Source organism: Staurois parvus, unplaced genomic scaffold, assembly GCF_062004578.1.
Source record: "Staurois parvus isolate SC_StPar_1 unplaced genomic scaffold, SC_StPar_1.0 ptg000287l, whole genome shotgun sequence".
NCBI lineage: Eukaryota > Metazoa > Chordata > Amphibia > Anura > Ranidae > Staurois > Staurois parvus.
The window spans coordinates 16,803,036-16,827,492 of record NW_028318083.1 but is presented as its reverse complement, the minus strand read 5'-3'; the positions used below and the strand labels follow the sequence as shown (position 1 = coordinate 16,827,492).

At 48.3% G+C, this 24,457-nt stretch overlaps 1 pseudogene; it reads left to right on the top strand.

The window, feature by feature from the left end:
- Window positions 1–22,736: 22,736 nt before the first annotated feature.
- LOC149458404 (U2 spliceosomal RNA) lies at window positions 22,737–22,911 on the top strand (annotated as a pseudogene).
- The last annotated feature ends 1,546 nt before the right edge of the window (window positions 22,912–24,457 follow it).

Sequence of the window (24,457 nt, the reverse complement as noted above, 5' to 3'; positions counted from 1 at the left end):
GGGCGACTTTAAGTTAGCTGCATATTTGGGCTGTGGCACCTCACACTAGTAGAATTCCAGCTCTTCAGTTATTTTCCATAAGAGCACAGTGTGATATCAGACAGTTTCCATGACTGCACAGTATGATATAATGCATTAAAATGTTGAAAAAAAAGACTTTGCTGGTACGTATGTCAATCATTCATGATTGAAAGAAACATTTGTAGTCTTTCTTTCAGGTATTAAGTCTGCCTTAATGTTGCACAGTACTAAGACATATGTATTTTCAAAGCACAGATTTAATATAGAATCCAAACCACTGCAGAGTCATGATTCTATAGTGTTCCAGCAAGCCATTAAGGTGTGCCATTTACTAATGAGTTCATTTATGTTAAACCCAGTAAGGCATTGCAAGATGTCCAATAAATTTCCAGAAGCAAAAAAAAATTAATGAAGTAGAGTCTGTAAAGAAGTTATTGGAGTTTTAGCAAAGAAGACCAAAAAAAAAAATACTCCTCACACCTGCCAATAAAAATAAAAGTAGAAATAAAATAAAAGCAGCTGATTAATTTTTAGTCAAACCAGACAGTTTTTATTTCAGATACTTTGGTAAATTATTAAGTCCAAAAATTGAACAAAATGCTATACAAAATATTGTGGGGTAGGTATAAAAAAAACAGTAGGTTAATAAATAGGAAAACAAACTTGCAAGATCTTGCAATTGTTTTAATTTTTTCAGTAAAAGCTCCATTTTATCAATTTGTAAAAGTAATGAAAGTAAAGGACTAATCTACAAGTGGAATTTTGAATAGGTTAAGGTCAGCCATGGAAAGTAGGGGGCTGGTAGATAATGCCTAATCAGGCTTCTTGATCCAGCAGCAACTTCATAAATAAGCTTAATCAAAGGTAATTAATATTATTAAATGATTAAAGATGGAAATGTATAGTAACTCATATTTCATATATCATAAAAATTTATTTAATACCCCAAAAATGCATAGAAATACAGAATATAACCACATATAAAGTGTCTAAAATATCTTTAAATCAATAAAATATATGTAATGCAGAGAAAATATTATTATCACAAACACTAATAGATAAAATTACATTTTATTTTCATATAGGTGGGGCAATGCAATGTAACTGACTTAATATATCTATGAAGAGTGTATAAAACAAGGGTGAGGATAAAAAGCAATACTTTGAAGTAACAAAAAAATAAAAAAAAGTTATATGTTGCACTGGGCTGGATAAAATCAGGAGTCTGTATGGAAATGTACATTAGGAAAGATATGCTATTGAGTGCTACTGTATAGAAAAAAACAAACAATAACAGCCATAAAAACAAATAGCATATGTAAAGGAACCAGAGAACCCCAGACGTGTGATAGACATGGAAATGTAAAGTAACAAAATAGGAATTGATACAAAGTATAATAGCAGATAAAAGGATACCTCTGTAAATAGCGACATTAAGATACATAGTAGCAGAAAGAAGAAGACAACTGACTTGAGAAATAGATCTGTGAATATTGAGGGAAAATGTAGGAGAGCAAAACAAGTAATGTGAGAGTTTGAAAGGTGAAAAAGTCTGAACCTATATTTTGCATGAAGAGGGTTCATCCAGTAAGCCAATTCAGTTAGCAAATTTGAGCTAAACCAAGTAAACACAATCTAAAACCAAGCAGGACCAATAATTTCAAAAGAAGGCTCCAGCAGGAACCCTGCAAAAGGTGGGGAAAGGGGTAGAAATATACAAATTTGGTATGTATGGGAAAGTATGTATGGAAAGCAGAGGAGGATAAAGATGGAACTAGAAATGACAGTGCATAGATGGAAGAAAATAGGAGAACTGTTTGTAAAATAAAGTAGCAACTGCTGCAGGTGACTAGTGAAAAACATGTTTGCTGCATGGGGAGAAAAATCAAAGAAAAACAAAGCAACAAAGGAGCATTCTATGGTAAAGATGTGTCTCCTGGAATCTCCTCCATGCTCTTGAGACTGTTCTTGGAGTCACAGCAAACCTTCTGCCAATGGTACATACTGGAGTTAGACTGCCTGTGCAACCTCTGTAGGGTCCAGGTATCACCTCATGCTACCAATAGTGACACTGACCCTAGCCAAATGCAAAACTAGTGAAAAACAGTCAGAAAAGATGAGTACAGAAAAAAATATCAGTGGTCTCCACCTGTAAAACCATTCCTGTTTTGAGGATCATCTCATTGTTGCCCATCTAGTGCACCTGTTGTTAATTTCATTAACACCAAAGCAGCTGCAACTGATTAACAACCCCCCTTCTGCTACTTAACTGACCAGATCAATATCCCAGGAGTTTAATTGACTTGATGCTATACTCTGATTAAAAAGTGTTCCTTTCATTTTTTTGAGCAGTGTATATATCTATGTAGTAATCTCTTTTCTCCTGTTTGTCTGAAGATCGCAGACATCTACTGACCTCCTGGCTCAGTTTCACGCTTTCTTGATGACTCCTCTGAGGTGCCTGCCATTATCCTCTGTGACTTTAACATCTCAGGCAATGTTAACACCTCACCCACTTCTCAACTACTCAAGCTAACTTCCACTTTTAACCTAACACAATGGACACAATCCACCACCCAATCTAACGGCAACACCTCGACCTTGTATTCTCCCACCTATGCACTTCCTCTAACATCTCTAACACCCCTTTTCCTCTCTCTGATCACAGCTTTATCAGCTTCACACTCTCCCTGCCTCCTACCTCCCACACCTCCAACCGGCAAGCCGTTACCTGTAGAAACCTCCACCACCTCAGCCCTGATCTTCTTTACTCTGTTACTGAGCGCCTCTATGATAAAATTGCACCCCTGTCCTGCCCAGACCTGGCCACATTTGCCTACAACAACTATCTATCATGCTCCCTGGATGCACTTGCTCCTCTCTCTACACACAGAACCAGGCCTCACCTGTCCCAACCCTGGCAAACAGATGACACCAGAAGTCTTCAGAGACGCAGCTGTGCTATTGAGCGAGCATGGTGTTAAACTAAATCCCTGCAAGACTTTACCCTCTACAAATCTGCCCTTCTCAAATACAACTCCGGCCTCCATGCTGCTAAACAAACCTACTACAACACTCTCATCAAAACCCTCTCATCCAATCCTTGTCAACTCTTTTTCACCCTTAATTCCTTACTCCACCCCCCACTGCCTCCACCCACCAACTTACTTACTGCACAGGAGATTGCCAGTCATTTCAAGAACAAGATCAACACAGTTCTTGATGAGATCGCTAGTGTCAAGCTTCCTCCTCCAACCAACATACCAGGCCCAACACCACACTCAACACTCCTCCTTCGACCTTGTTACCACCGAGGATGTTACTGAACTCCTTTCCAAGGCTCACTTCACCACCTGTCCCCTGGACCCTGTCCCCTCACGATTATTGCAGCCTCCTTCCTGCTCTATCATAACTCTCTAACCCGCATCTTCAACTTCTCACTCTCCATAGGCACCTTTCCCTCCATGCTCAAATAAGCACTGATTACCCCCATACTTAATAAAACCCTTGCTGGACCCCACCTGGTTGAATAACTTAAGACCCATCTCCCTGCTCCCATTTGCCTCCAAGCTTCTCGAGCACCTTATTCACAACCATATGAACTGCTACCTCACCAACAACAACCTTCTTGATCCCCTACAGCCTGGCTTCCACCCACAACATTCCACTGAAACTGCCCTACTATGACTCACTAACAACTAGAGATGAGCGAATCGAAGCATCCGAAGTGGAATTCGAGTCGAATATCGGAAAAATTTCGATTCGTGCCGAATCCGAAAAACAGCCTAATTCGGACGCGCGAATCGAAATTTTTCCGAAAATGGCGGCTGACATGTGCGGCGACGGAGCGGGGATGTCGGGGAAGGCGCGCAGACAAGGCGCGCTGCCCCATAATGCATTCCTCAACGACATGTGATCGCATCAGCCAATCAGCAGCCAGCCAGCCAGCACTGTGTAATGGTCGAGGTATATATAGCGGCCATTTTGGAAATCTTCATTTGCCTGCAGTCATTGAACAGAGGCAGACCGCTCTGTACTAGGGACAGGGACAGAGTTAGGGCCACAGAAACGAGAATTGGGGACAGAGAGAAGTTACTTAGGGACAGAGAACCATTACTCAGGGACACAGACTTGTTAATGAGGGCCACAGAATCGTTATTTAGGGACAAAGAAACGCTAGTTAGGGCCACAGAATTCATACTCAGGGACAGACAGAATTGTTACTCAGTGCCAGAGAATTGTTACTTAGGGCCACAGAAACGTTATTAGGGCCACAGAATTTTTACTCAGGGACAGACAGAATTGTTACTGAGTGCCAGAGAATTGTTACTCAGGGACAGACAGAATTGTTACTGAGTGCCAGAGAATTCTTACTCAGGGCCACAGAATTCATTCTCAGGGACAGACAGAATTGTTACTCAGGGACAGACAGAATTGTTACTGAGTGCCAGAGAATTGTTACTCAGGGACAGACAGAATTGTTACTGAGTGCCAGAGAATTGTTACTCAGGGACAGACAGAATTGTTACTGAGTGCCAGAGAATTGTTACTCAGGGACAGACAGAATTGTTACTGAGTGCCAGAGAATTGTTACTCAGGGACAGACAGAATTGTTACTGAGTGCCAGAGAATTGTTACTCAGGGACAGACAGAATTGTTACTGAGTGCCAGAGAATTGTTACTCAGGGACAGACAGAATTGTTACTGAGTGCCAGAGAATTGTTACTCAGGGACAGACAGAATTGTTACTGAGTGCCAGAGAATTGTTACTCGCACAGACACAAAATTGTTACTTGCACAGACACAGAATTGTTACTCGCACAGACACAGAATTGTTACTCAGGGCCACAGAATTCATACTCAGGGACAGACAGAATTGTTACTGAGTGCCAGAGAATTGTTACTCAGGGACAGACAGAATTGTTACTGAGTGCCAGAGAATTGTTACTCAGGGACAGACAGAATTGTTACTGAGTGCCAGAGAATTGTTACTCGCACAGACACAAAATTGTTACTTGCACAGACACAGAATTGTTACTCGCACAGACACAGAATTGTTACTCAGGGCCACAGAATTCATACTCAGGGACAGACAGAATTGTTACTGAGTGCCAGAGAATTGTTACTCAGGGACAGACAGAATTGTTACTGAGTGCCAGAGAATTGTTACTCAGGGACAGACAGAATTGTTACTGAGTGCCAGAGAATTGTTACTCGCACAGACACAAAATTGTTACTTGCACAGACACAGAATTGTTACTCGCACAGACACAGAATTGTTACTCAGGGCCACAGAATTCATACTCAGGGATAGACAGAATTGTTACTGAGTGCCAGAGAATTGTTACTCAGGGACAGACAGAATTGTTACTGAGTGCCAGAGAATTGTTACTCAGGGACAGACAGAATTGTTACTGAGTGCCAGAGAATTGTTACTCAGGGACAGACAGAATTGTTACTGAGTGCCAGAGAATTGTTACTCAGGGACAGACAGAATTGTTACTGAGTGCCAGAGAATTGTTACTCGCACAGACACAAAATTGTTACTTGCACAGACACAGAATTGTTACTCGCACAGACACAGAATTGTTACTCAGGGCCACAGAATTCATACTCAGGGATAGACAGAATTGTTACTGAGTGCCAGAGAATTGTTACTCAGGGACAGACAGAATTGTTACTGAGTGCCAGAGAATTGTTACTCAGGGACAGACAGAATTGTTACTGAGTGCCAGAGAATTGTTACTCGCACAGACACAAAATTGTTACTTGCACAGACACAGAATTGTTACTCGCACAGACACAGAATTGTTACTCAGGGCCACAGAATTCATACTCAGGGACAGACAGAATTGTTACTGAGTGCCAGAGAATTGTTACTCAGGGACAGACAGAATTGTTACTGAGTGCCAGAGAATTGTTACTCAGGGACAGACAGAATTGTTACTGAGTGCCAGAGATTTGTTACTCGCACAGACACAAAATTGTTACTTGCACAGACACAGAATTGTTACTCGCACAGACACAGAATTGTTACTCAGGGCCACAGAATTCATACTCAGGGACAGACAGAATTGTTACTGAGTGCCAGAGAATTGTTACTCAGGGACAGACAGAATTGTTACTGAGTGCCAGAGAATTGTTACTCAGGGACAGACAGAATTGTTACTGAGTGCCAGAGAATTGTTACTCAGGGACAGACAGAATTGTTACTGAGTGCCAGAGAATTGTTACTCAGGGACAGACAGAATTGTTACTGAGTGCCAGAGAATTGTTACTCGCACAGACACAAAATTGTTACTTGCACAGACACAGAATTGTTACTCGCACAGACACAGAATTGTTACTCAGGGCCACAGAATTCATACTCAGGGATAGACAGAATTGTTACTGAGTGCCAGAGAATTGTTACTCAGGGACAGACAGAATTGTTACTGAGTGCCAGAGAATTGTTACTCAGGGACAGACAGAATTGTTACTGAGTGCCAGAGAATTGTTACTCGCACAGACACAAAATTGTTACTTGCACAGACACAGAATTGTTACTCGCACAGACACAGAATTGTTACTCAGGGCCACAGAATTCATACTCAGGGACAGACAGAATTGTTACTGAGTGCCAGAGAATTGTTACTCAGGGACAGACAGAATTGTTACTGAGTGCCAGAGAATTGTTACTCAGGGACAGACAGAATTGTTACTGAGTGCCAGAGAATTGTTACTCAGGGACAGACAGAATTGTTACTGAGTGCCAGAGAATTGTTACTCAGGGACAGACAGAATTGTTACTGAGTGCCAGAGAATTGTTACTCGCACAGACACAAAATTGTTACTTGCACAGACACAGAATTGTTACTCGCACAGACACAGAATTGTTACTCAGGGCCACAGAATTCATACTCAGGGATAGACAGAATTGTTACTGAGTGCCAGAGAATTGTTACTCAGGGACAGACAGAATTGTTACTGAGTGCCAGAGAATTGTTACTCAGGGACAGACAGAATTGTTACTGAGTGCCAGAGAATTGTTACTCGCACAGACACAAAATTGTTACTTGCACAGACACAGAATTGTTACTCGCACAGACACAGAATTGTTACTCAGGGCCACAGAATTCATACTCAGGGACAGACAGAATTGTTACTGAGTGCCAGAGAATTGTTACTCAGGGACAGACAGAATTGTTACTGAGTGCCAGAGAATTGTTACTCGCACAGACACAAAATTGTTACTTGCACAGACACAGAATTGTTACTCGCACAGACACAGAATTGTTACTCAGGGCCACAGAATTCATACTCAGGGACAGACAGAATTGTTACTGAGTGCCAGAGAATTGTTACTCAGGGACAGACAGAATTGTTACTGAGTGCCAGAGAATTGTTACTCGCACAGACACAAAATTGTTACTTGCACAGACACAGAATTGTTACTCGCACAGACACAGAATTGTTACTCGCACAGACACATAATTGTTACTCAGGGCCACAGAATTCATACTCAGGGACAGACAGAATTGTTACTGAGTGCCAGAGAATTGTTACTCAGGGACACCTAATCGTTGAATTAAATAGTATGTCAGACAACATGCAGAGGAGTGGCAGAGGAGGCAATGTTTTAGGAGCGAGCAGACGTGGCAGCAGAGGAAGGGGTCGAGGCAGCAGTATTCGCAGCCAGAGGCCAGTGCTCCCGGTGTCATCCAGCGGTCGTGTCTCCACCGACAACCCTGCCGTCATTGATTGGTTGGCTCGGTCGTCTTCCTCTTCCCAGGTCACCTCTGACACCTACAGCCAACGGTCGGTGGGTACGTCAGACACAACCGTTAGTTGGCATGGCCCGGGACCAAGCCCACTGAAATCACGTGTCCTCTACCTGCCCCTGTCCTTTGCTGTTCCCTCACCAAGCGAAGTATCGCATGCTGTGGGCTCAGCCCCACTGTACAGTGAGGAAGAGCTAACAGAGGGCGGTCAGGAACGGGGGGAGACATCGGCCTTTTCAGCAGCCAAGCGAACAAGTACTGGCGAGGAGAGTGGCTCGGTAGCCGGTCTAGAGACAGGTCTGTCTCCTGACCCAGACGCAGCCGAGGGGGCTAGTAGTGAGGCGGAGACCCTACTTGATGATGAGGAGGTTGATCGCACTTGGCAGCCTCGTCGTCATCAGGCAATTTCTTCCGCATCATCAGGAGAAGAGGGTGGCAGCTTGGCAGCGAGCAAAACAGTCGGTGGGTTGCCCAGGAGACAGCAGCAGGGTCGCATCAGTGTCAGTGGAGCCAAACGTCCACGGAGTAGAGCACCAGCTCCACTGCAGCCTACCACCACGGCCAGTAGTGGTGCCGTTGCGCACGGAGGAAGTAGCAGTCAGCCAGTGAAGAGTAGCGGGGGCAAAGTTTCCTACTCGGTGGTGTGGCAATTTTTCCTCAAGCCGCCCGAGGAAGTAAACGTAGCCGTATGTCGACTATGTGGCCAGAAATGCAAGCGTGGCCAGGGGGCCCATGTTGGGACTACAGCGTTGCGTCAGCATATGCAGCGTCACCATTCGGTGGCCTGGGAAAACCGTGATAAACATACGGCGGTTCTGCCTGCCCCAGCCCCCGCTCCATCACCCGCTCCGTTACTTGCTCCGTCACCCGACGTCGTCAATCGCCCTCTATCAGCCAGTCAAGGCTCCAACACCTCTGCTGAGGGGAGTTGTCGCTCATTGGCATCTTCCGCTCGTTCAGATGCTCCTTCTCCTGCTACTCCTCTTCTCGGATTCCGTCAACAGTCTTTCTTGGAATCCGTATCCAAGAGACAACAGTTTGCGAGCACGCACCCGACGGTGCAAAAGCTGAACGTCCTCCTGTCCAAGTTGCTGGTGCTGCAGTCCCTCCCTTTCCAACTGGTGGACTCAGCACCTTTCCGAGAAATGATGGCTTGTGCCGCGCCGCGGTGGAGAGTGCCAAGCCGTCATTTCTTTGCCCAAAAGGCAGTGCCAGCCCTGCATTCACATGTAGAAGAGATGGTGGGCCAGTCTTTGAGCATGTCGGTCTCTGCCAAAGTGCACGGCAGCGCCGACGTGTGGAGCTGTAACTACGGTCAGGGACAGTACATGTCATTTACGGCCCACTGGGTGAACGTGGTGCCGGCACAGCCGCACCAGCAACTTGGACAGGTCACGACGCTTTTGCCTCCACGTTTGCACGTCCTTGGTCCAGCAAGCATGTCCGCCTCTACCACCTCTTTTTCCGCCGTGTCCTCAGCCGCCACCCCCGTGCCAAGTCCCATTACCCGACCGGCATATCACATGTGCAGGGCGCAACGGTGTCACGCTGTGCTGCACCTGGTATGCCTTGGCGAACGTAGTCACACAGGGGAGGAACTGCTGAGTGTAATGAACAGAGAAATCGACAGATGGCTGTCTCCGCGCAAACTAAAAATCGGAACCATGTTGACTGACAACGGAAAGAACATGGTGTCTGCTCTGCGTCAAGGAAGGTTGTGCCATGCGCCATGCATGGCTCACGTGTTCAATCTGGTTGTCAAGCGGTTCCTAAAATCCACCATCCCACTGCAAGACATCCTTAAAATGTCACGTAAACTGTGCATGCATTTCAGCCATTCCTACACCGCAAAGAACACCCTCATTGAGCTGCAGCGGCAGAACGGAATTCCACAGCATCGCCTGATCTGCGACGTTGCAACAAGGTGGAATTCAACCCTACACATGTTAGACCGCCTTTACGAGCAGCGAAAGGCCATCACCGATTTCCTGATGTTACAAGCGGATAAAGGTACTCCCCTGTGTAACTTAGATGTCAGCCATTGGCAGCTCATGCGTGACACCTGCCGCTTGCTCAGGCCCTTTGAGGAGGCCACGCTATTCGTGAGTCGGCAGGACTATGGGATGAACGACGTCATTCCTCTGTTGCACGTCCTGGAACAAATGCTGTTAACAATGGCTGGTCAGGGTGCGGTAGACGTGGCGCACAGATCTCAACGCCACATGACCCCTGTGGGGGCAGGACAGGAAGAAGAGGAGGAGGTAGAGGAGGACATTTGTGCTCAGGAATTATTGAGTGAAATGGGTGGTTTTTCCACTCAGCGGACAGGAGTGGAGGAGCAGGAGCATCTGGTAGAGGAGGAGGAGGAGGAGACAGAGGACCCAGACGCACCGTGGCAGTATGCTGTGGAGATGGAGGCAGGGAGTCCCTCGCATTCCTTGGCACAAATGGCCCATAGCATGCTCGGTTGCTTGCGTAGCGACAGCCGAATAATAACCATCAGACAGAGGGATGACTTTTGGCTGTCCACCTTGTTGGACCCTCGCTACCGGTCCAAAATGGTGGCCTTTTTCACACCTGCTGAGAGGGAGGCCAAAATTACGTACTATAAAAACCACCTATGTAGTCAGTTGGTCTCTGCCTTTGTGCGCCAACGTCCATCCTCAGACACTGTGGGCCCTGTGCGCTCGCGTTCCGCTGGCATGGCAGCAGGGGAGGGGTGGGGTGGTAGGAGCAGTGGCAGCTCCACCAGCAGCGGCTGCCTCAGTCTGCAGTCGATGATGAGTAGCTTTCTTCACCAGCGCAGTGAGGAAACTACTAACCAGCCGCAGCAGCAGCAGCAGCATCAGGTGGACCTGGAGCAGGAGCTCAAACAACAGGCTTGGGCCTACTTGGACAGCACCCTGCCAACCGAGGTAGACAATCCCCTTGACTACTGGGCAACGAAACTTGACCTTTGGCCCCAACTAGCTGAATTTGCCCTTGAAAGGCTGTCATGCCCGGCCAGTAGCGTGGCATCGGAGCGCGTGTTTAGTGCGGCAGGAGGTATTGTAACTCCGTGGAGGACACGACTGTCCACCCAAAGTGTGGAGAGACTCACGTTTGTGAAAATGAATCAGGCGTGGATTAGTCTGGATTTCAAACCACCAGTTCCTGACACAACTGACTAAATCCGCCATGAATCATGCCTCAAACATGTGCCACTTTCAGGTCTCCTCACACTGCTGGTGTGTTTAATTTTTTGACATAGGGTGCTGGCAGATTACGGGCCTCCTATAGCTGCTGCCAGGCCCCTAATCTGCCATAGGCCCCTATATACCGCCTCCTCATGCTGCTGCTAGGTCCAGAGTCTCTCATGGGTCCCTGTACGGCCTCCCATTGCTGCTGTCTCCATCGCCACACTCTGCTGCCATGTGCCACTTTCAGGTCTCTTCACACTGCTGGTGTGTTTAATTTTTTGACATAGGGTGCAGGCAGATTACGGGCCTCACATAGCTGCTGCCAGGCCCCTAATCTGCCATGGGCCCCTATATACCGCCTCCTCATGCTGCTGCCAAGTCTAGAGTCTCTCATGGGTCCCTGTACGGCCTCCCATTGCTGCTGTCTCCATCGCCACACTCTGCTGCCATGTGCCACTTTCAGGTCTCTTCACACTGCTGGTGTGTTAAATTTTTTGACATAGGGTGCAGGCAGATTACGGGCCTCACATAGCTGCTGCCAGGCCCCTAATCTGCCATGGGCCCCTATATACCGCCTCCTCATGCTGCTGCCAAGTCCAGAGTCTCTCATGGGTCCCTGTACGGCCTCCCATTGCTGCTGTCTCCATCGCCACACTCTGCTGCCATGTGCCACTTTCAGGTCTCTTCACACTGCTGGTGTGTTTAATTTTTTGACATAGGGTGCAGGCAGATTACGGGCCTCACATAGCTGCTGCCAGGCCCCTAATCTGCCATGGGCCCCTATATACCGCCTCCTCATGCTGCTGCCAAGTCCAGAGTCTGTCATGGGTCCCTGTACGGCCTCCCATTGCTGCTGTCTCCATCGCCACACTCTGCTGCCATGTGCCACTTTCAGGTCTCTTCACACTGCTGGTGTGTTTAATTTTTTGACATAGGGTGCAGGCAGATTACGGGCCTCACATAGCTGCTGCCAGGCCCCTAATCTGCCATGGGCCCCTATATACCGCCTCCTCATGCTGCTGCCAAGTCTAGAGTCTCTCATGGGTCCCTGTACGGCCTCCCATTGCTGCTGTCTCCATCGCCACACTCTGCTGCCATGTGCCACTTTCAGGTCTCTTCACACTGCTGGTGTGTTATATTTTTTGACATAGGGTGCAGGCAGATTACGGGCCTCACATAGCTGCTGCCAGGCCCCTAATCTGCCATGGGCCCCTATATACCGCCTCCTCATGCTGCTGCCAAGTCCAGAGTCTCTCATGGGTCCCTGTACGGCCTCCCATTGCTGCTGTCTCCATCGCCACACTCTGCTGCCATGTGCCACTTTCAGGTCTCTTCACACTGCTGGTGTGTTTAATTTTTTGACATAGGGTGCAGGCAGATTACGGGCCTCACATAGCTGCTGCCAGGCCCCTAATCTGCCATGGGCCCCTATATACCGCCTCCTCATGCTGCTGCCAAGTCCAGAGTCTGTCATGGGTCCCTGTACGGCCTCCCATTGCTGCTGTCTCCATCGCCACACTCTGCTGCCATGTGCCACTTTCAGGTCTCTTCACACTGCTGGTGTGTTTAATTTTTTGACATAGGGTGCAGGCAGATTACGGGCCTCACATAGCTGCTGCCAGGCCCCTAATCTGCCATGGGCCCCTATATACCGCCTCCTCATGCTGCTGCCAAGTCTAGAGTCTCTCATGGGTCCCTGTACGGCCTCCCATTGCTGCTGTCTCCATCGCCACACTCTGCTGCCATGTGCCACTTTCAGGTCTCTTCACACTGCTGGTGTGTTAAATTTTTTGACATAGGGTGCAGGCAGATTACGGGCCTCACATAGCTGCTGCCAGGCCCCTAATCTGCCATGGGCCCCTATATACCGCCTCCTCATGCTGCTGCCAAGTCCAGAGTCTCTCATGGGTCCCTGTACGGCCTCCCATTGCTGCTGTCTCCATCGCCACACTCTGCTGCCATGTGCCACTTTCAGGTCTCTTCACACTGCTGGTGTGTTTAATTTTTTGACATAGGGTGCAGGCAGATTACGGGCCTCACATAGCTGCTGCCAGGCCCCTAATCTGCCATGGGCCCCTATATACCGCCTCCTCATGCTGCTGCCAAGTCTAGAGTCTCTCATGGGTCCCTGTACGGCCTCCCATTGCTGCTGTCTCCATCGCCACACTCTGCTGCCATGTGCCACTTTCAGGTCTCTTCACACTGCTGGTGTGTTAAATTTTTTGACATAGGGTGCAGGCAGATTACGGGCCTCACATAGCTGCTGCCAGGCCCCTAATCTGCCATGGGCCCCTATATACCGCCTCCTCATGCTGCTGCCAAGTCCAGAGTCTCTCATGGGTCCCTGTACGGCCTCCCATTGCTGCTGTCTCCATCGCCACACTCTGCTGCCATGTGCCACTTTCAGGTCTCTTCACACTGCTGGTGTGTTTAATTTTTTGACATAGGGTGCAGGCAGATTACGGGCCTCACATAGCTGCTGCCAGGCCCCTAATCTGCCATGGGCCCCTATATACCGCCTCCTCATGCTGCTGCCAAGTCCAGAGTCTGTCATGGGTCCCTGTACGGCCTCCCATTGCTGCTGTCTCCATCGCCACACTCTGCTGCCATGTGCCACTTTCAGGTCTCTTCACACTGCTGGTGTGTTTAATTTTTTGACATAGGGTGCAGGCAGATTACGGGCCTCACATAGCTGCTGCCAGGCCCCTAATCTGCCATGGGCCCCTATATACCGCCTCCTCATGCTGCTGCCAAGTCTAGAGTCTGTCATGGGTCCCTGTACGGCCTCCCATTGCTGCTGTCTCCATCGCCACACTCTGCTGCCATGTGCCACTTTCAGGTCTCTTCACACTGCTGGTGTGTTAAATTTTTTGACATAGGGTGCAGGCAGATTACGGGCCTCACATAGCTGCTGCCAGGCCCCTAATCTGCCATGGGCCCCTATATACCGCCTCCTCATGCTGCTGCCAAGTCTAGAGTCTGTCATGGGTCCCTGTACGGCCTCCCATTGCTGCTGTCTCCATCGCCACACTCTGCTGCCATGTGCCACTTTCAGGTCTCTTCACACTGCTGGTGTGTTTAATTTTTTGACATAGGGTGCTGGCAGATTACGGGCCTCCTATAGCTGCTGCCAGGCCCCTAATCTGCCATAGGCCCCTATATACCGCCTCCTCATGCTGCTGCTAGGTCCAGAGTCTCTCATGGGTCCCTGTACGGCCTCCCATTGCTGCTGTCTCCATCGCCACACTCTGCTGCCATGTGCCACTTTCAGGTCTCTTCACACTGCTGGTGTGTTTAATTTTTTGACATAGGGTGCAGGCAGATTACGGGCCTCACATAGCTGCTGCCAGGCCCCTAATCTGCCATGGGCCCCTATATACCGCCTCCTCATGCTGCTGCCAAGTCTAGAGTCTCTCATGGGTCCCTGTACGGCCTCCCATTGCTGCTGTCTCCATCGCCACACTCTGCTGCCATGTGCCACTTTCAGGTCTCTTCACACTGCTGGTGTGTTTAATTTTTTGACATAGGGTGCAGGCAGATTACGGGCCTCACATAGCTGCTGCCAGGCCCCTAATCTGCCATGGGCCCCTATATACCGCCTCCTCATGCTGCTGCCAAGTCCAGAGTCTCTCATGGGTCCCTGTACGGCCTCCCATTGCTGCTGTCTCCATCGCCACACTCTGCTGCCATGTGCCACTTTCAGGTCTCTTCACACTGCTGGTGTGTTTAATTTTTTGACATAGGGTGCAGGCAGATTACGGGCCTCACATAGCTGCTGCCAGGCCCCTAATCTGCCATGGGCCCCTATATACCGCCTCCTCATGCTGCTGCCAAGTCCAGAGTCTGTCATGGGTCCCTGTACGGCCTCCCATTGCTGCTGTCTCCATCGCCACACTCTGCTGCCATGTGCCACTTTCAGGTCTCTTCACACTGCTGGTGTGTTTAATTTTTTGACATAGGGTGCAGGCAGATTACGGGCCTCACATAGCTGCTGCCAGGCCCCTAATCTGCCATGGGCCCCTATATACCGCCTCCTCATGCTGCTGCCAAGTCTAGAGTCTCTCATGGGTCCCTGTACGGCCTCCCATTGCTGCTGTCTCCATCGCCACACTCTGCTGCCATGTGCCACTTTCAGGTCTCTTCACACTGCTGGTGTGTTAAATTTTTTGACATAGGGTGCAGGCAGATTACGGGCCTCACATAGCTGCTGCCAGGCCCCTAATCTGCCATGGGCCCCTATATACCGCCTCCTCATGCTGCTGCCAAGTCCAGAGTCTCTCATGGGTCCCTGTACGGCCTCCCATTGCTGCTGTCTCCATCGCCACACTCTGCTGCCATGTGCCACTTTCAGGTCTCTTCACACTGCTGGTGTGTTTAATTTTTTGACATAGGGTGCAGGCAGATTACGGGCCTCACATAGCTGCTGCCAGGCCCCTAATCTGCCATGGGCCCCTATATACCGCCTCCTCATGCTGCTGCCAAGTCCAGAGTCTCTCATGGGTCCCTGTACGGCCTCCCATTGCTGCTGTCTCCATCGCCACACTCTGCTGCCATGTGCCACTTTCAGGTCTCTTCACACTGCTGGTGTGTTAAATTTTTTGACATAGGGTGCAGGCAGATTACGGGCCTCACATAGCTGCTGCCAGGCCCCTAATCTGCCATGGGCCCCTATATACCGCCTCCTCATGCTGCTGCCAAGTCCAGAGTCTGTCATGGGTCCCTGTACGGCCTCCCATTGCTGCTGTCTCCTTCGCCACACTCTGCTGCCATGTGCCACTTTCAGGTCTCTTCACACTGCTGGTGTGTTTAATTTTTTGACATAGGGTGCAGGCAGATTACGGGCCTCACATAGCTGCTGCCAGGCCCCTAATCTGCCATGGGCCCCTATATACCGCCTCCTCATGCTGCTGCCAAGTCTAGAGTCTGTCATGGGTCCCTGTACGGCCTCCCATTGCTGCTGTCTCCATCGCCACACTCTGCTGCCATGTGCCACTTTCAGGTCTCTTCACACTGCTGGTGTGTTAAATTTTTTGACATAGGGTGCAGGCAGATTACGGGCCTCACATAGCTGCTGCCAGGCCCCTAATCTGCCATGGGCCCCTATATACCGCCTCCTCATGCTGCTGCCAAGTCTAGAGTCTGTCATGGGTCCCTGTACGGCCTCCCATTGCTGCTGTCTCCATCGCCACACTCTGCTGCCATGTGCCACTTTCAGGTCTCTTCACACTGCTGGTGTGTTTAATTTTTTGACATAGGGTGCAGGCAGATTACGGGCCTCACATAGCTGCTGCCAGGCCCCTAATCTGCCATGGGCCCCTATATACCGCCTCCTCATGCTGCTGCCAAGTCTAGAGTCTCTCATGGGTCCCTGTACGGCCTCCCATTGCTGCTGTCTCCATCGCCACACTCTGCTGCCATGTGCCACTTTCAGGTCTCTTCACACTGCTGGTGTGTTAAATTTTTTGACATAGGGTGCAGGCAGATTACGGGCCTCACATAGCTGCTGCCAGGCCCCTAATCTGCCATGGGCCCCTATATACCGCCTCCTCATGCTGCTGCCAAGTCTAGAGTCTCTCATGGGTCCCTGTACGGCCTCCCATTGCTGCTGTCTCCATCGCCACACTCTGCTGCCATGTGCCACTTTCAGGTCTCTTCACACTGCTGGTGTGTTAAATTTTTTGACATAGGGTGCAGGCAGATTACGGGCCTCACATAGCTGCTGCCAGGCCCCTAATCTGCCATGGGCCCCTATATACCGCCTCCTCATGCTGCTGCCAAGTCCAGAGTCTCTCATGGGTCCCTGTACGGCCTCCCATTGCTGCTGTCTCCATCGCCACACTCTGCTGCCATGTGCCACTTTCAGGTCTCTTCACACTGCTGGTGTGTTAAATTTTTTGACATAGGGTGCAGGCAGATTACGGGCCTCACATAGCTGCTGCCAGGCCCCTAATCTGCCATGGGCCCCTATATACCGCCTCCTCATGCTGCTGCCAAGTCCAGAGTCTGTCATGGGTCCCTGTACGGCCTCCCATTGCTGCTGTCTCCATCGCCACACTCTGCTGCCATGTGCCACTTTCAGGTCTCTTCACACTGCTGGTGTGTTTAATTTTTTGACATAGGGTGCAGGCAGATTACGGGCCTCACATAGCTGCTGCCAGGCCCCTAATCTGCCATGGGCCCCTATATACCGCCTCCTCATGCTGCTGCCAAGTCTAGAGTCTCTCATGGGTCCCTGTACGGCCTCCCATTGCTGCTGTCTCCATCGCCACACTCTGCTGCCATGTGCCACTTTCAGGTCTCTTCACACTGCTGGTGTGTTAAATTTTTTGACATAGGGTGCAGGCAGATTACGGGCCTCACATAGCTGCTGCCAGGCCCCTAATCTGCCATGGGCCCCTATATACCGCCTCCTCATGCTGCTGCCAAGTCCAGAGTCTCTCATGGGTCCCTGTACGGCCTCCCATTGCTGCTGTCTCCATCGCCACACTCTGCTGCCATGTGCCACTTTCAGGTCTCTTCACACTGCTGGTGTGTTAAATTTTTTGACATAGGGTGCAGGCAGATTACGGGCCTCACAAAGCTGCTGCCAGGCCCCTAATCTGCCATGGGCCCCTATATACCGCCTCCTCATGCTGCTGCCAAGTCCAGAGTCTGTCATGGGTCCCTGTACGGCCTCCCATTGCTGCTGTCTCCATCGCCACACTCTGCTGCCATGTGCCACTTTCAGGTCTCTTCACACTGCTGGTGTGTTTAATTTTTTGACATAGGGTGCAGGCAGATTACGGGCCTCACATAGCTGCTGCCAGGCCCCTAATCTGCCATGGGCCCCTATATACCGCCTCCTCATGCTGCTGCCAAGTCTAGAGTCTCTCATGGGTCCCTGTACGGCCTCCCATTGCTGCTGTCTCCATCGCCACACTCTGCTGCCATGTGCCACTTTCAGGTCTCTTCACACTGCTGGTGTGTTAAATTTTTTGACATAGGGTGCAGGCAGATTACGGGCCTCACATAGCTGCTGCCAGGCCCCTAATCTGCCATGGGCCCCTATATACCGCCTCCTCATGCTGCTGCCAAGTCCAGAGTCTCTCATGGGTCCCTGTACGGCCTCCCATTGCTGCTGTCTCCATCGCCACACTCTGCTGCCATGTGCCACTTTCAGGTCTCTTCACACTGCTGGTGTGTTAAATTTTTTGACATAGGGTGCAGGCAGATTACGGGCCTCACATAGCTGCTGCCAGGCCCCTAATCTGCCATGGGCCCCTATATACCGCCTCCTCATGCTGCTGCCAAGTCTAGAGTCTCTCATGGGTCCCTGTACGGCCTCCCATTGCTGCTGTCTCCATCGCCACACTCTGCTGCCATGTGCCACTTTCAGGTCTCTTCACACTGCTGGTGTGTTAAATTTTTTGACATAGGGTGCAGGCAGATTACGGGCCTCACATAGCTGCTGCCAGACATGTAATCTGCCATGGGCCCCCGTACCGACTCCTCATGCTGTGACGTTGCAACAAGGTGGAATTCAACCCTACATATGTTAGACCGCCTTTACGAACAGCTAAAGGCCATCACAGATTTCCTGATGTTAAAAGCGGATAAAGGTACTCCCTGTGTAACTTAGATGTCAGCCATTGGCAGCTCATGTGTGACACCTGCGCTTGCTCAGGCCCTTTGAGGAGGCCACGCTATTCGTGAGTCGGCAGGACTATGGGATGAATGAGGTCAAATCGGCCATGGGCCCCCGTACCGCCTGTTCACGCTGATGCTGGTCCCACAGTGTGACCTGGGTCCCTGTACGGCCTCCCATTGCTTCCACTCTGCCATGTGCCACTTTGAAATCTCCTCACACTCCTGCGGTTGTCCATTTTGTCATAGGTTGCTGGCAGATTACAGGCCTTCCATAGGTGCCACCAAGCCCCATATCGGCCATGGGCCCCCGTACCGCCTGGTCACGCTGCTGCTGGGCCCATAGTGTGACCTGGGTCCCTGTACCGCCTCCCATTGCTCCCACTCTGCCATGTGCCACTTTCAGGTCTCCTCACGCTCCTGCTGGTTTCCATTTTGTCATAGGTTGCTGTATGGCCTCCCATTGCTGCTGCCTCCACCGCCACACTGTGGCTCCAAACGCTGGTTTTGGCCCCGTGACTGGCCAAAGGAGTGAAGTGTGCAGTGATTCTAAGATCGACGGCACTCATCTGCATGTCATACTGACAGACAGTATTATTTCTCTTCCCCAGCAGACTCCAAGGGCATTTAAATTAAAGGTACAGTGTTCTGCACTAATATTAAGTCTCTCTGAAGCCTAGAAACACCCTTTTTTAAGTTAAATTCACAGCGAATTTATTCGACTCGAATCGAATATTGTCCACGAATTCGCCGAATCAGTCGAATCGAATTTTTCATTTCTTCGCTCATCTCTACTAACAACCTACTAACTGCTAAAACCAATGCCCATTACTCCATACTCATACTCCTTGACCTTTTCGCTGCCTTTGACACAGTCGACCATCTGCTCCTCCTCAGTAAACTCCACTCCATTGGCCTCCATGACTCTGCTCTCTCTTGGTTCTACAAACACGAACAGGAACGTGAGCACTAAAATATCCAGCTCCTGTAACACTGAAAAGGTACAAAATAAACCTTCCAAAACAATAGTATATAATAGGTGCAGCGCTAAAACCTGAATGTCATAAATTAATAAAGTGCAAATAGATCAAAAGTGCCAATGCGGTCATGAAGGTATGAACCAAAAAACATTAGGGTATAAACGAAATATAAATAAATCACTGTTTTCAAATGATAATCAAAGTGACTGTTAGTGACCATGTAACAATAACACTGATATGTCCATAAAGTGACAGAGTGAATGTGATAACACTGTATGCTGTCACTGATAAGTGACTAATAGTACTTAATAAAGTGACAATTGCAATAAATACTAAATAATAAAATGTCCACAAAGTGATAAGTAGGAGATCCAATATTATGATCTCAGAGTTGGTGATCCACACACTATATTCAATGGTATGGTGATGTGCCAGGTAAGTAGTAGAATTACACACTCACCAGATGTGCAATTAAATCACGCATTTATAGATATATACTCTCTGTGGTCAGCCGGAGGTCCCTTTAAGGATATTCACAGCCTGGTCTGGAGTCCCCCTCTCTGGGTCATCCGCAGTACCTCTGCCGTCCTTCTTATAAAGCTCTGTGTCTATGTTCCTGCTTTGGATGAAATGTCTGGCAGGAAAATGAGCATTCCACAAAAGTTTTGAGCCTGGAGCAAGGTGCCTCAGTGTCTTCAATGCCTCAGTCCAGAGATGATGAATCCACACCATATTCCAAACATCTCTCCTGGTTCTCCTCTTACCTTTCTCAGCACACGTTTAGCATACAACAACTCCTCCTCTGCTCCTCCCCCTCTTTCTATTGGGGTACCCCTAGGCTCTGTCCTTTTCGCTCTCTATACCTCCTCCCTGGGCCAGTTGATAACCTCCCATGGTTTCCAATACCACCTCTATGCTGATGACACCTAGATCTATCTCTCCACTCCCCAGCTCACTCCTCAATCTCCTCACATATCACAAATCTACTAAGCAACATATCAGCATGGATGTCACACCACTACCTTAAACTCAATCTTTCAAAACTGAGCTTGTAATATTTCCTCCTCCCCGATCCCCCACTCATGACTTTACCATTAAGATCAACAGCACAACCATTAGTCCTTCCCCTCATGCCAGGGTACTAGATGTAATCTTAGACTCTGACCTCTCCATGGGCCCCACATCCAATCACTGGATATATCCTGCCGCCTCAACCTCCGGAACATTTCCGAAATCTGCCCCTTTCTGACCAATGACACCACAAAACAACTTATCCACCCTTTGTTTTTATAATGCTTTGATTACTGCAACTCCCTCCTCACTGGTCTACCGTTAAACAGGTTACTCCCCCTTCAGTCTATTATGAATGCTGCTGCTAGACTCATACACCTTGGCAACTGACCAGTGACTGCTGCCCCTCTCTGCCAATCCCTTCATTGGCTTCCACTTACCCAACGTATAAAATTCAAAATACTAACCACAGCATACAAAGCCATCCACAACACTGCACCTAGCTACATCACCAACCTCATCTGCAGATATCATCCAAATCGCCCGCTCCTCTCCTTGCAAGACACTTGCTCTCTAGCTCCCTCATCACCTCCTCCCAAGCTCGCCTACAGGACTTCTCCAGAGCCTCTCCCATCCTCTGAAACTCCCTTCTGCAGTATGTCCGGTCAGCCCCCACCCTGTCTGCCTTTAGGCGATCTTTTAAAACTCACTTATTCAGGGAAACCTACCCCACCTCCACTTAAGAACTGTACTTGAGCCACCTCCATCAGAACATCTCCTACAGCTATCACCTTTTGTACCACCTTCCCCTTCCTTTAGATTGTAAGCTCCATGAGCAGGACCCTCCTATTCCTTCTGTATTGAAATGTATTGTAATTGTACTGTCTCCCTTATATTGTAAAGTGCTGTGTAAACTGCTGGTGATATATAAATCCTGTATAATAATAATAATAATAATAGAGAGAGAGAGAGAGACTGAGATTGTGTTGGGGTGTGGTCTTTTAGGGTTGGATTTTGATTTGCTCGGTGTGTTTTTTGCAGTACATCACTCTGCAGTAGAGTTGAGTGCATAAAATCTCCACGTGCTTACAGTAAATCTCCAACCATTTTTGTATTTATTAAAAGTTAGCAGTTACAAAAACTGTAGCTGCTGACTTTTAATAAACGGGCACTCACCTGTCACAGAATCCAGCGATGTGCTCACCCGAGCCGTCCCATCCCTTCATCCTCTATGCGCAACATACAGTGGATTCGATTTTAACACTCCTACCTTGCAGAGCTAGGGTCCTTTGCTCAAATCCCAAGCAGGAAACTACCTCCATGTAGCTTGCATGTTCTTCCTGTGTTTGGCGAGTTTCCTCCTGCACTTCAAAGACATGCTGATAGGTTAACTGGCTCCTGTCTAAATTGATTCTAGTATGTGTATGTATGCATGTGAGGTAGGGACCTGATGTGAATACACTGTATGTGAGGGCTGCATACATTTGTCTGTGTTGTGTAAATACAGCTACGTAATTATAACACTGTAATATCAGTTATTACCTTTTTATTTTTTTGGGTCATAGAATTTGAAATTAGCACATACTAGAGATATTGAAATTTCAAACACATTACTTTTTTTTGGCTCACTTTGTACCACTCCTCTTTTTTTCTACGAATATTGCTCTATTTTATATTACTTTTTTTTTTATTATATTTAATTTTTTTTTTATTGTTTATCAGCCACCATGTCATATTCTAGCCCCCCTCCCTGTCTTTTGCAGTGCTCTTGATCGTGCTTTCTTTCACATTTATGAGACTGCTTGGTTAATATCAGTTTTCTGACCAGCCTGGCATTCTAAACAAACTCTTTTTCAACCCTTTGATGCAAATGTAGATACAGGTTTTTTTTTCTCCTTGTGAAGTTTCATGTTACCAGTCTTGCCTTTCTAAATGTTTCCATTACATTCACAAATGTATTCCTCCATCTATTTAATTTATTCTTGCTGCTACTTTGTATCTTAACCAGTTGCCGACCTCCCACAGTACATATATTGTGGATGGGCGACAGCTACAGTGAACTGAATAAGGCCTAAAAGTACAGCCAGTCACAGTGTCCATTATCACTACATTAGTCCCAGTGTCATCATATGGCTTTGTTCACATGGGGCATATCAATTTGTATCGCTTCTCGGCCTTTTGGCTAAAATCAAGTGTAGTATCTGTTCTTATCAGTGTCCAGCAGGGGTGCTCCACGATCATTCTAGCTTTGCGGGGATGACTGGTTGTATAGTACCCCTGCTAGTATGATGGGGGCCCTGATGGTTATTACGGGGGGAACAGAAACCGGGAGCCCATTGGAGTTGGGGCCCGGGAGTAATTCCCCTTTGGAACGTCAGAAGGGCCCAGTACCTCCTGATTTGAGCGGATCTATCTCAGTCTGGCCAGGGGCTGGGAAGGCAGAAAGTCCGCAAACCAGTGCCCCCTGAGTGGTCGCCTCAGGGGTGCTCTTAGTAACACCTGGGTGTGGGACCCCACAGTGTGAAAAGGCACATGGCCACTGTGTTTGCCACTTTTTCTGCACAGCGCCCTCAGGACCAGGCCTTCTGGCTAAGTTCAGGGCAATTTTTACTACAGGCCTCAGGGCCTGGTCTGTGCACAATTTGGCACGACCACTTTTTTATTTTTTATTTATTTAATCTATTACTATCCCACGTTTTGTCACTTTCACTCTTATGTGTGTGTTTTATTTCCTCACAGGATGGAGGGTGTGGGTCCTCGGGCCTGCCCTGAAGTCTAGGGGGATGATGTGTGGCCTTTTGGTTCCTTCCTCCCCTGTCCCTAGGGGGTTTTCTCTTCAGGAGAACCCCCTGGCCAAGTACTGAGTGGCTGGCTTCAGCTGGCCACAAGGAACGGTGGTCCGCCAGGCCTTTTGGCTAGGTGGACCAAATGGGAACCTTGTCCCTGTCAGGAGCTTTGTGCCCTGGGGGATTAGGGTAGAGGTCCATCCCCTTCGGGGGAAGGACAAAGCACACCCCTAAGTGCACTTTTTCGTGTGGTGTTGTGCACTTGCACTTTTTTTGTGATTCACTTACAGGTTTTTTCGTTATTCGCACGTTTGCGGACTTAAAAAATAAATAAATATCAATTTGTACCCTATGCTAGCACTGTGTGTATCTGCACAGGGATGGGCAGGTGTTCCATGCATCCCCATACAAGCAGTTCCATTGGTATGCACCAGCTGCATGGACAAAGCCATTACTCTCAATGCGACATTCGTGCTGATCAAGACTGATCAATTTTCAGATGCATATACTATAGTTTGTGGACTCTATAACTTTCATACAGACTAAATAACGTACATTTTGTTTAATGATTTCCTTTTTTTTTTCACAAAAGACATGTAGCAGAATATATGTTGGTATCAATGTATGAAGGAAGATGATTTATTTGTAAGTTTTTTATAACAACAATTAAGAAAACCTTTTTTGTAAAAAATTCCAGTCTTTTTTCCTTTATATTGCAAAACAAATACAAGGGTCAATACCAGGGATAAATACCACCAAAAGAAATATCTATCTGACTCCAAAAATTATTTAAAAAATTCATTTGGGTACAGTGTTGCATGAGTAATTGTCATTCAAAGTGTGACAGCACTGAAATCTGAAAAATGCCCTAAGCTGGAAGGGGATTTAAACAGTCCAGTCTTTAAGTGGTTAAAGGTCCCTTTGTCCTTTCAGCTTCCTTAGATAAAAAATAATTAAAAAACATAAGTAACTATTGAACCAACAATGACAAGCAAAATCTGGCTGATTTGTACCCTAAAAGCCAGTCAAAGCCTCATAGCACTGACACATGGGCTGCTTGTCCCTTTAATCCATCTAGGTTTGTTGACTAAGCTATC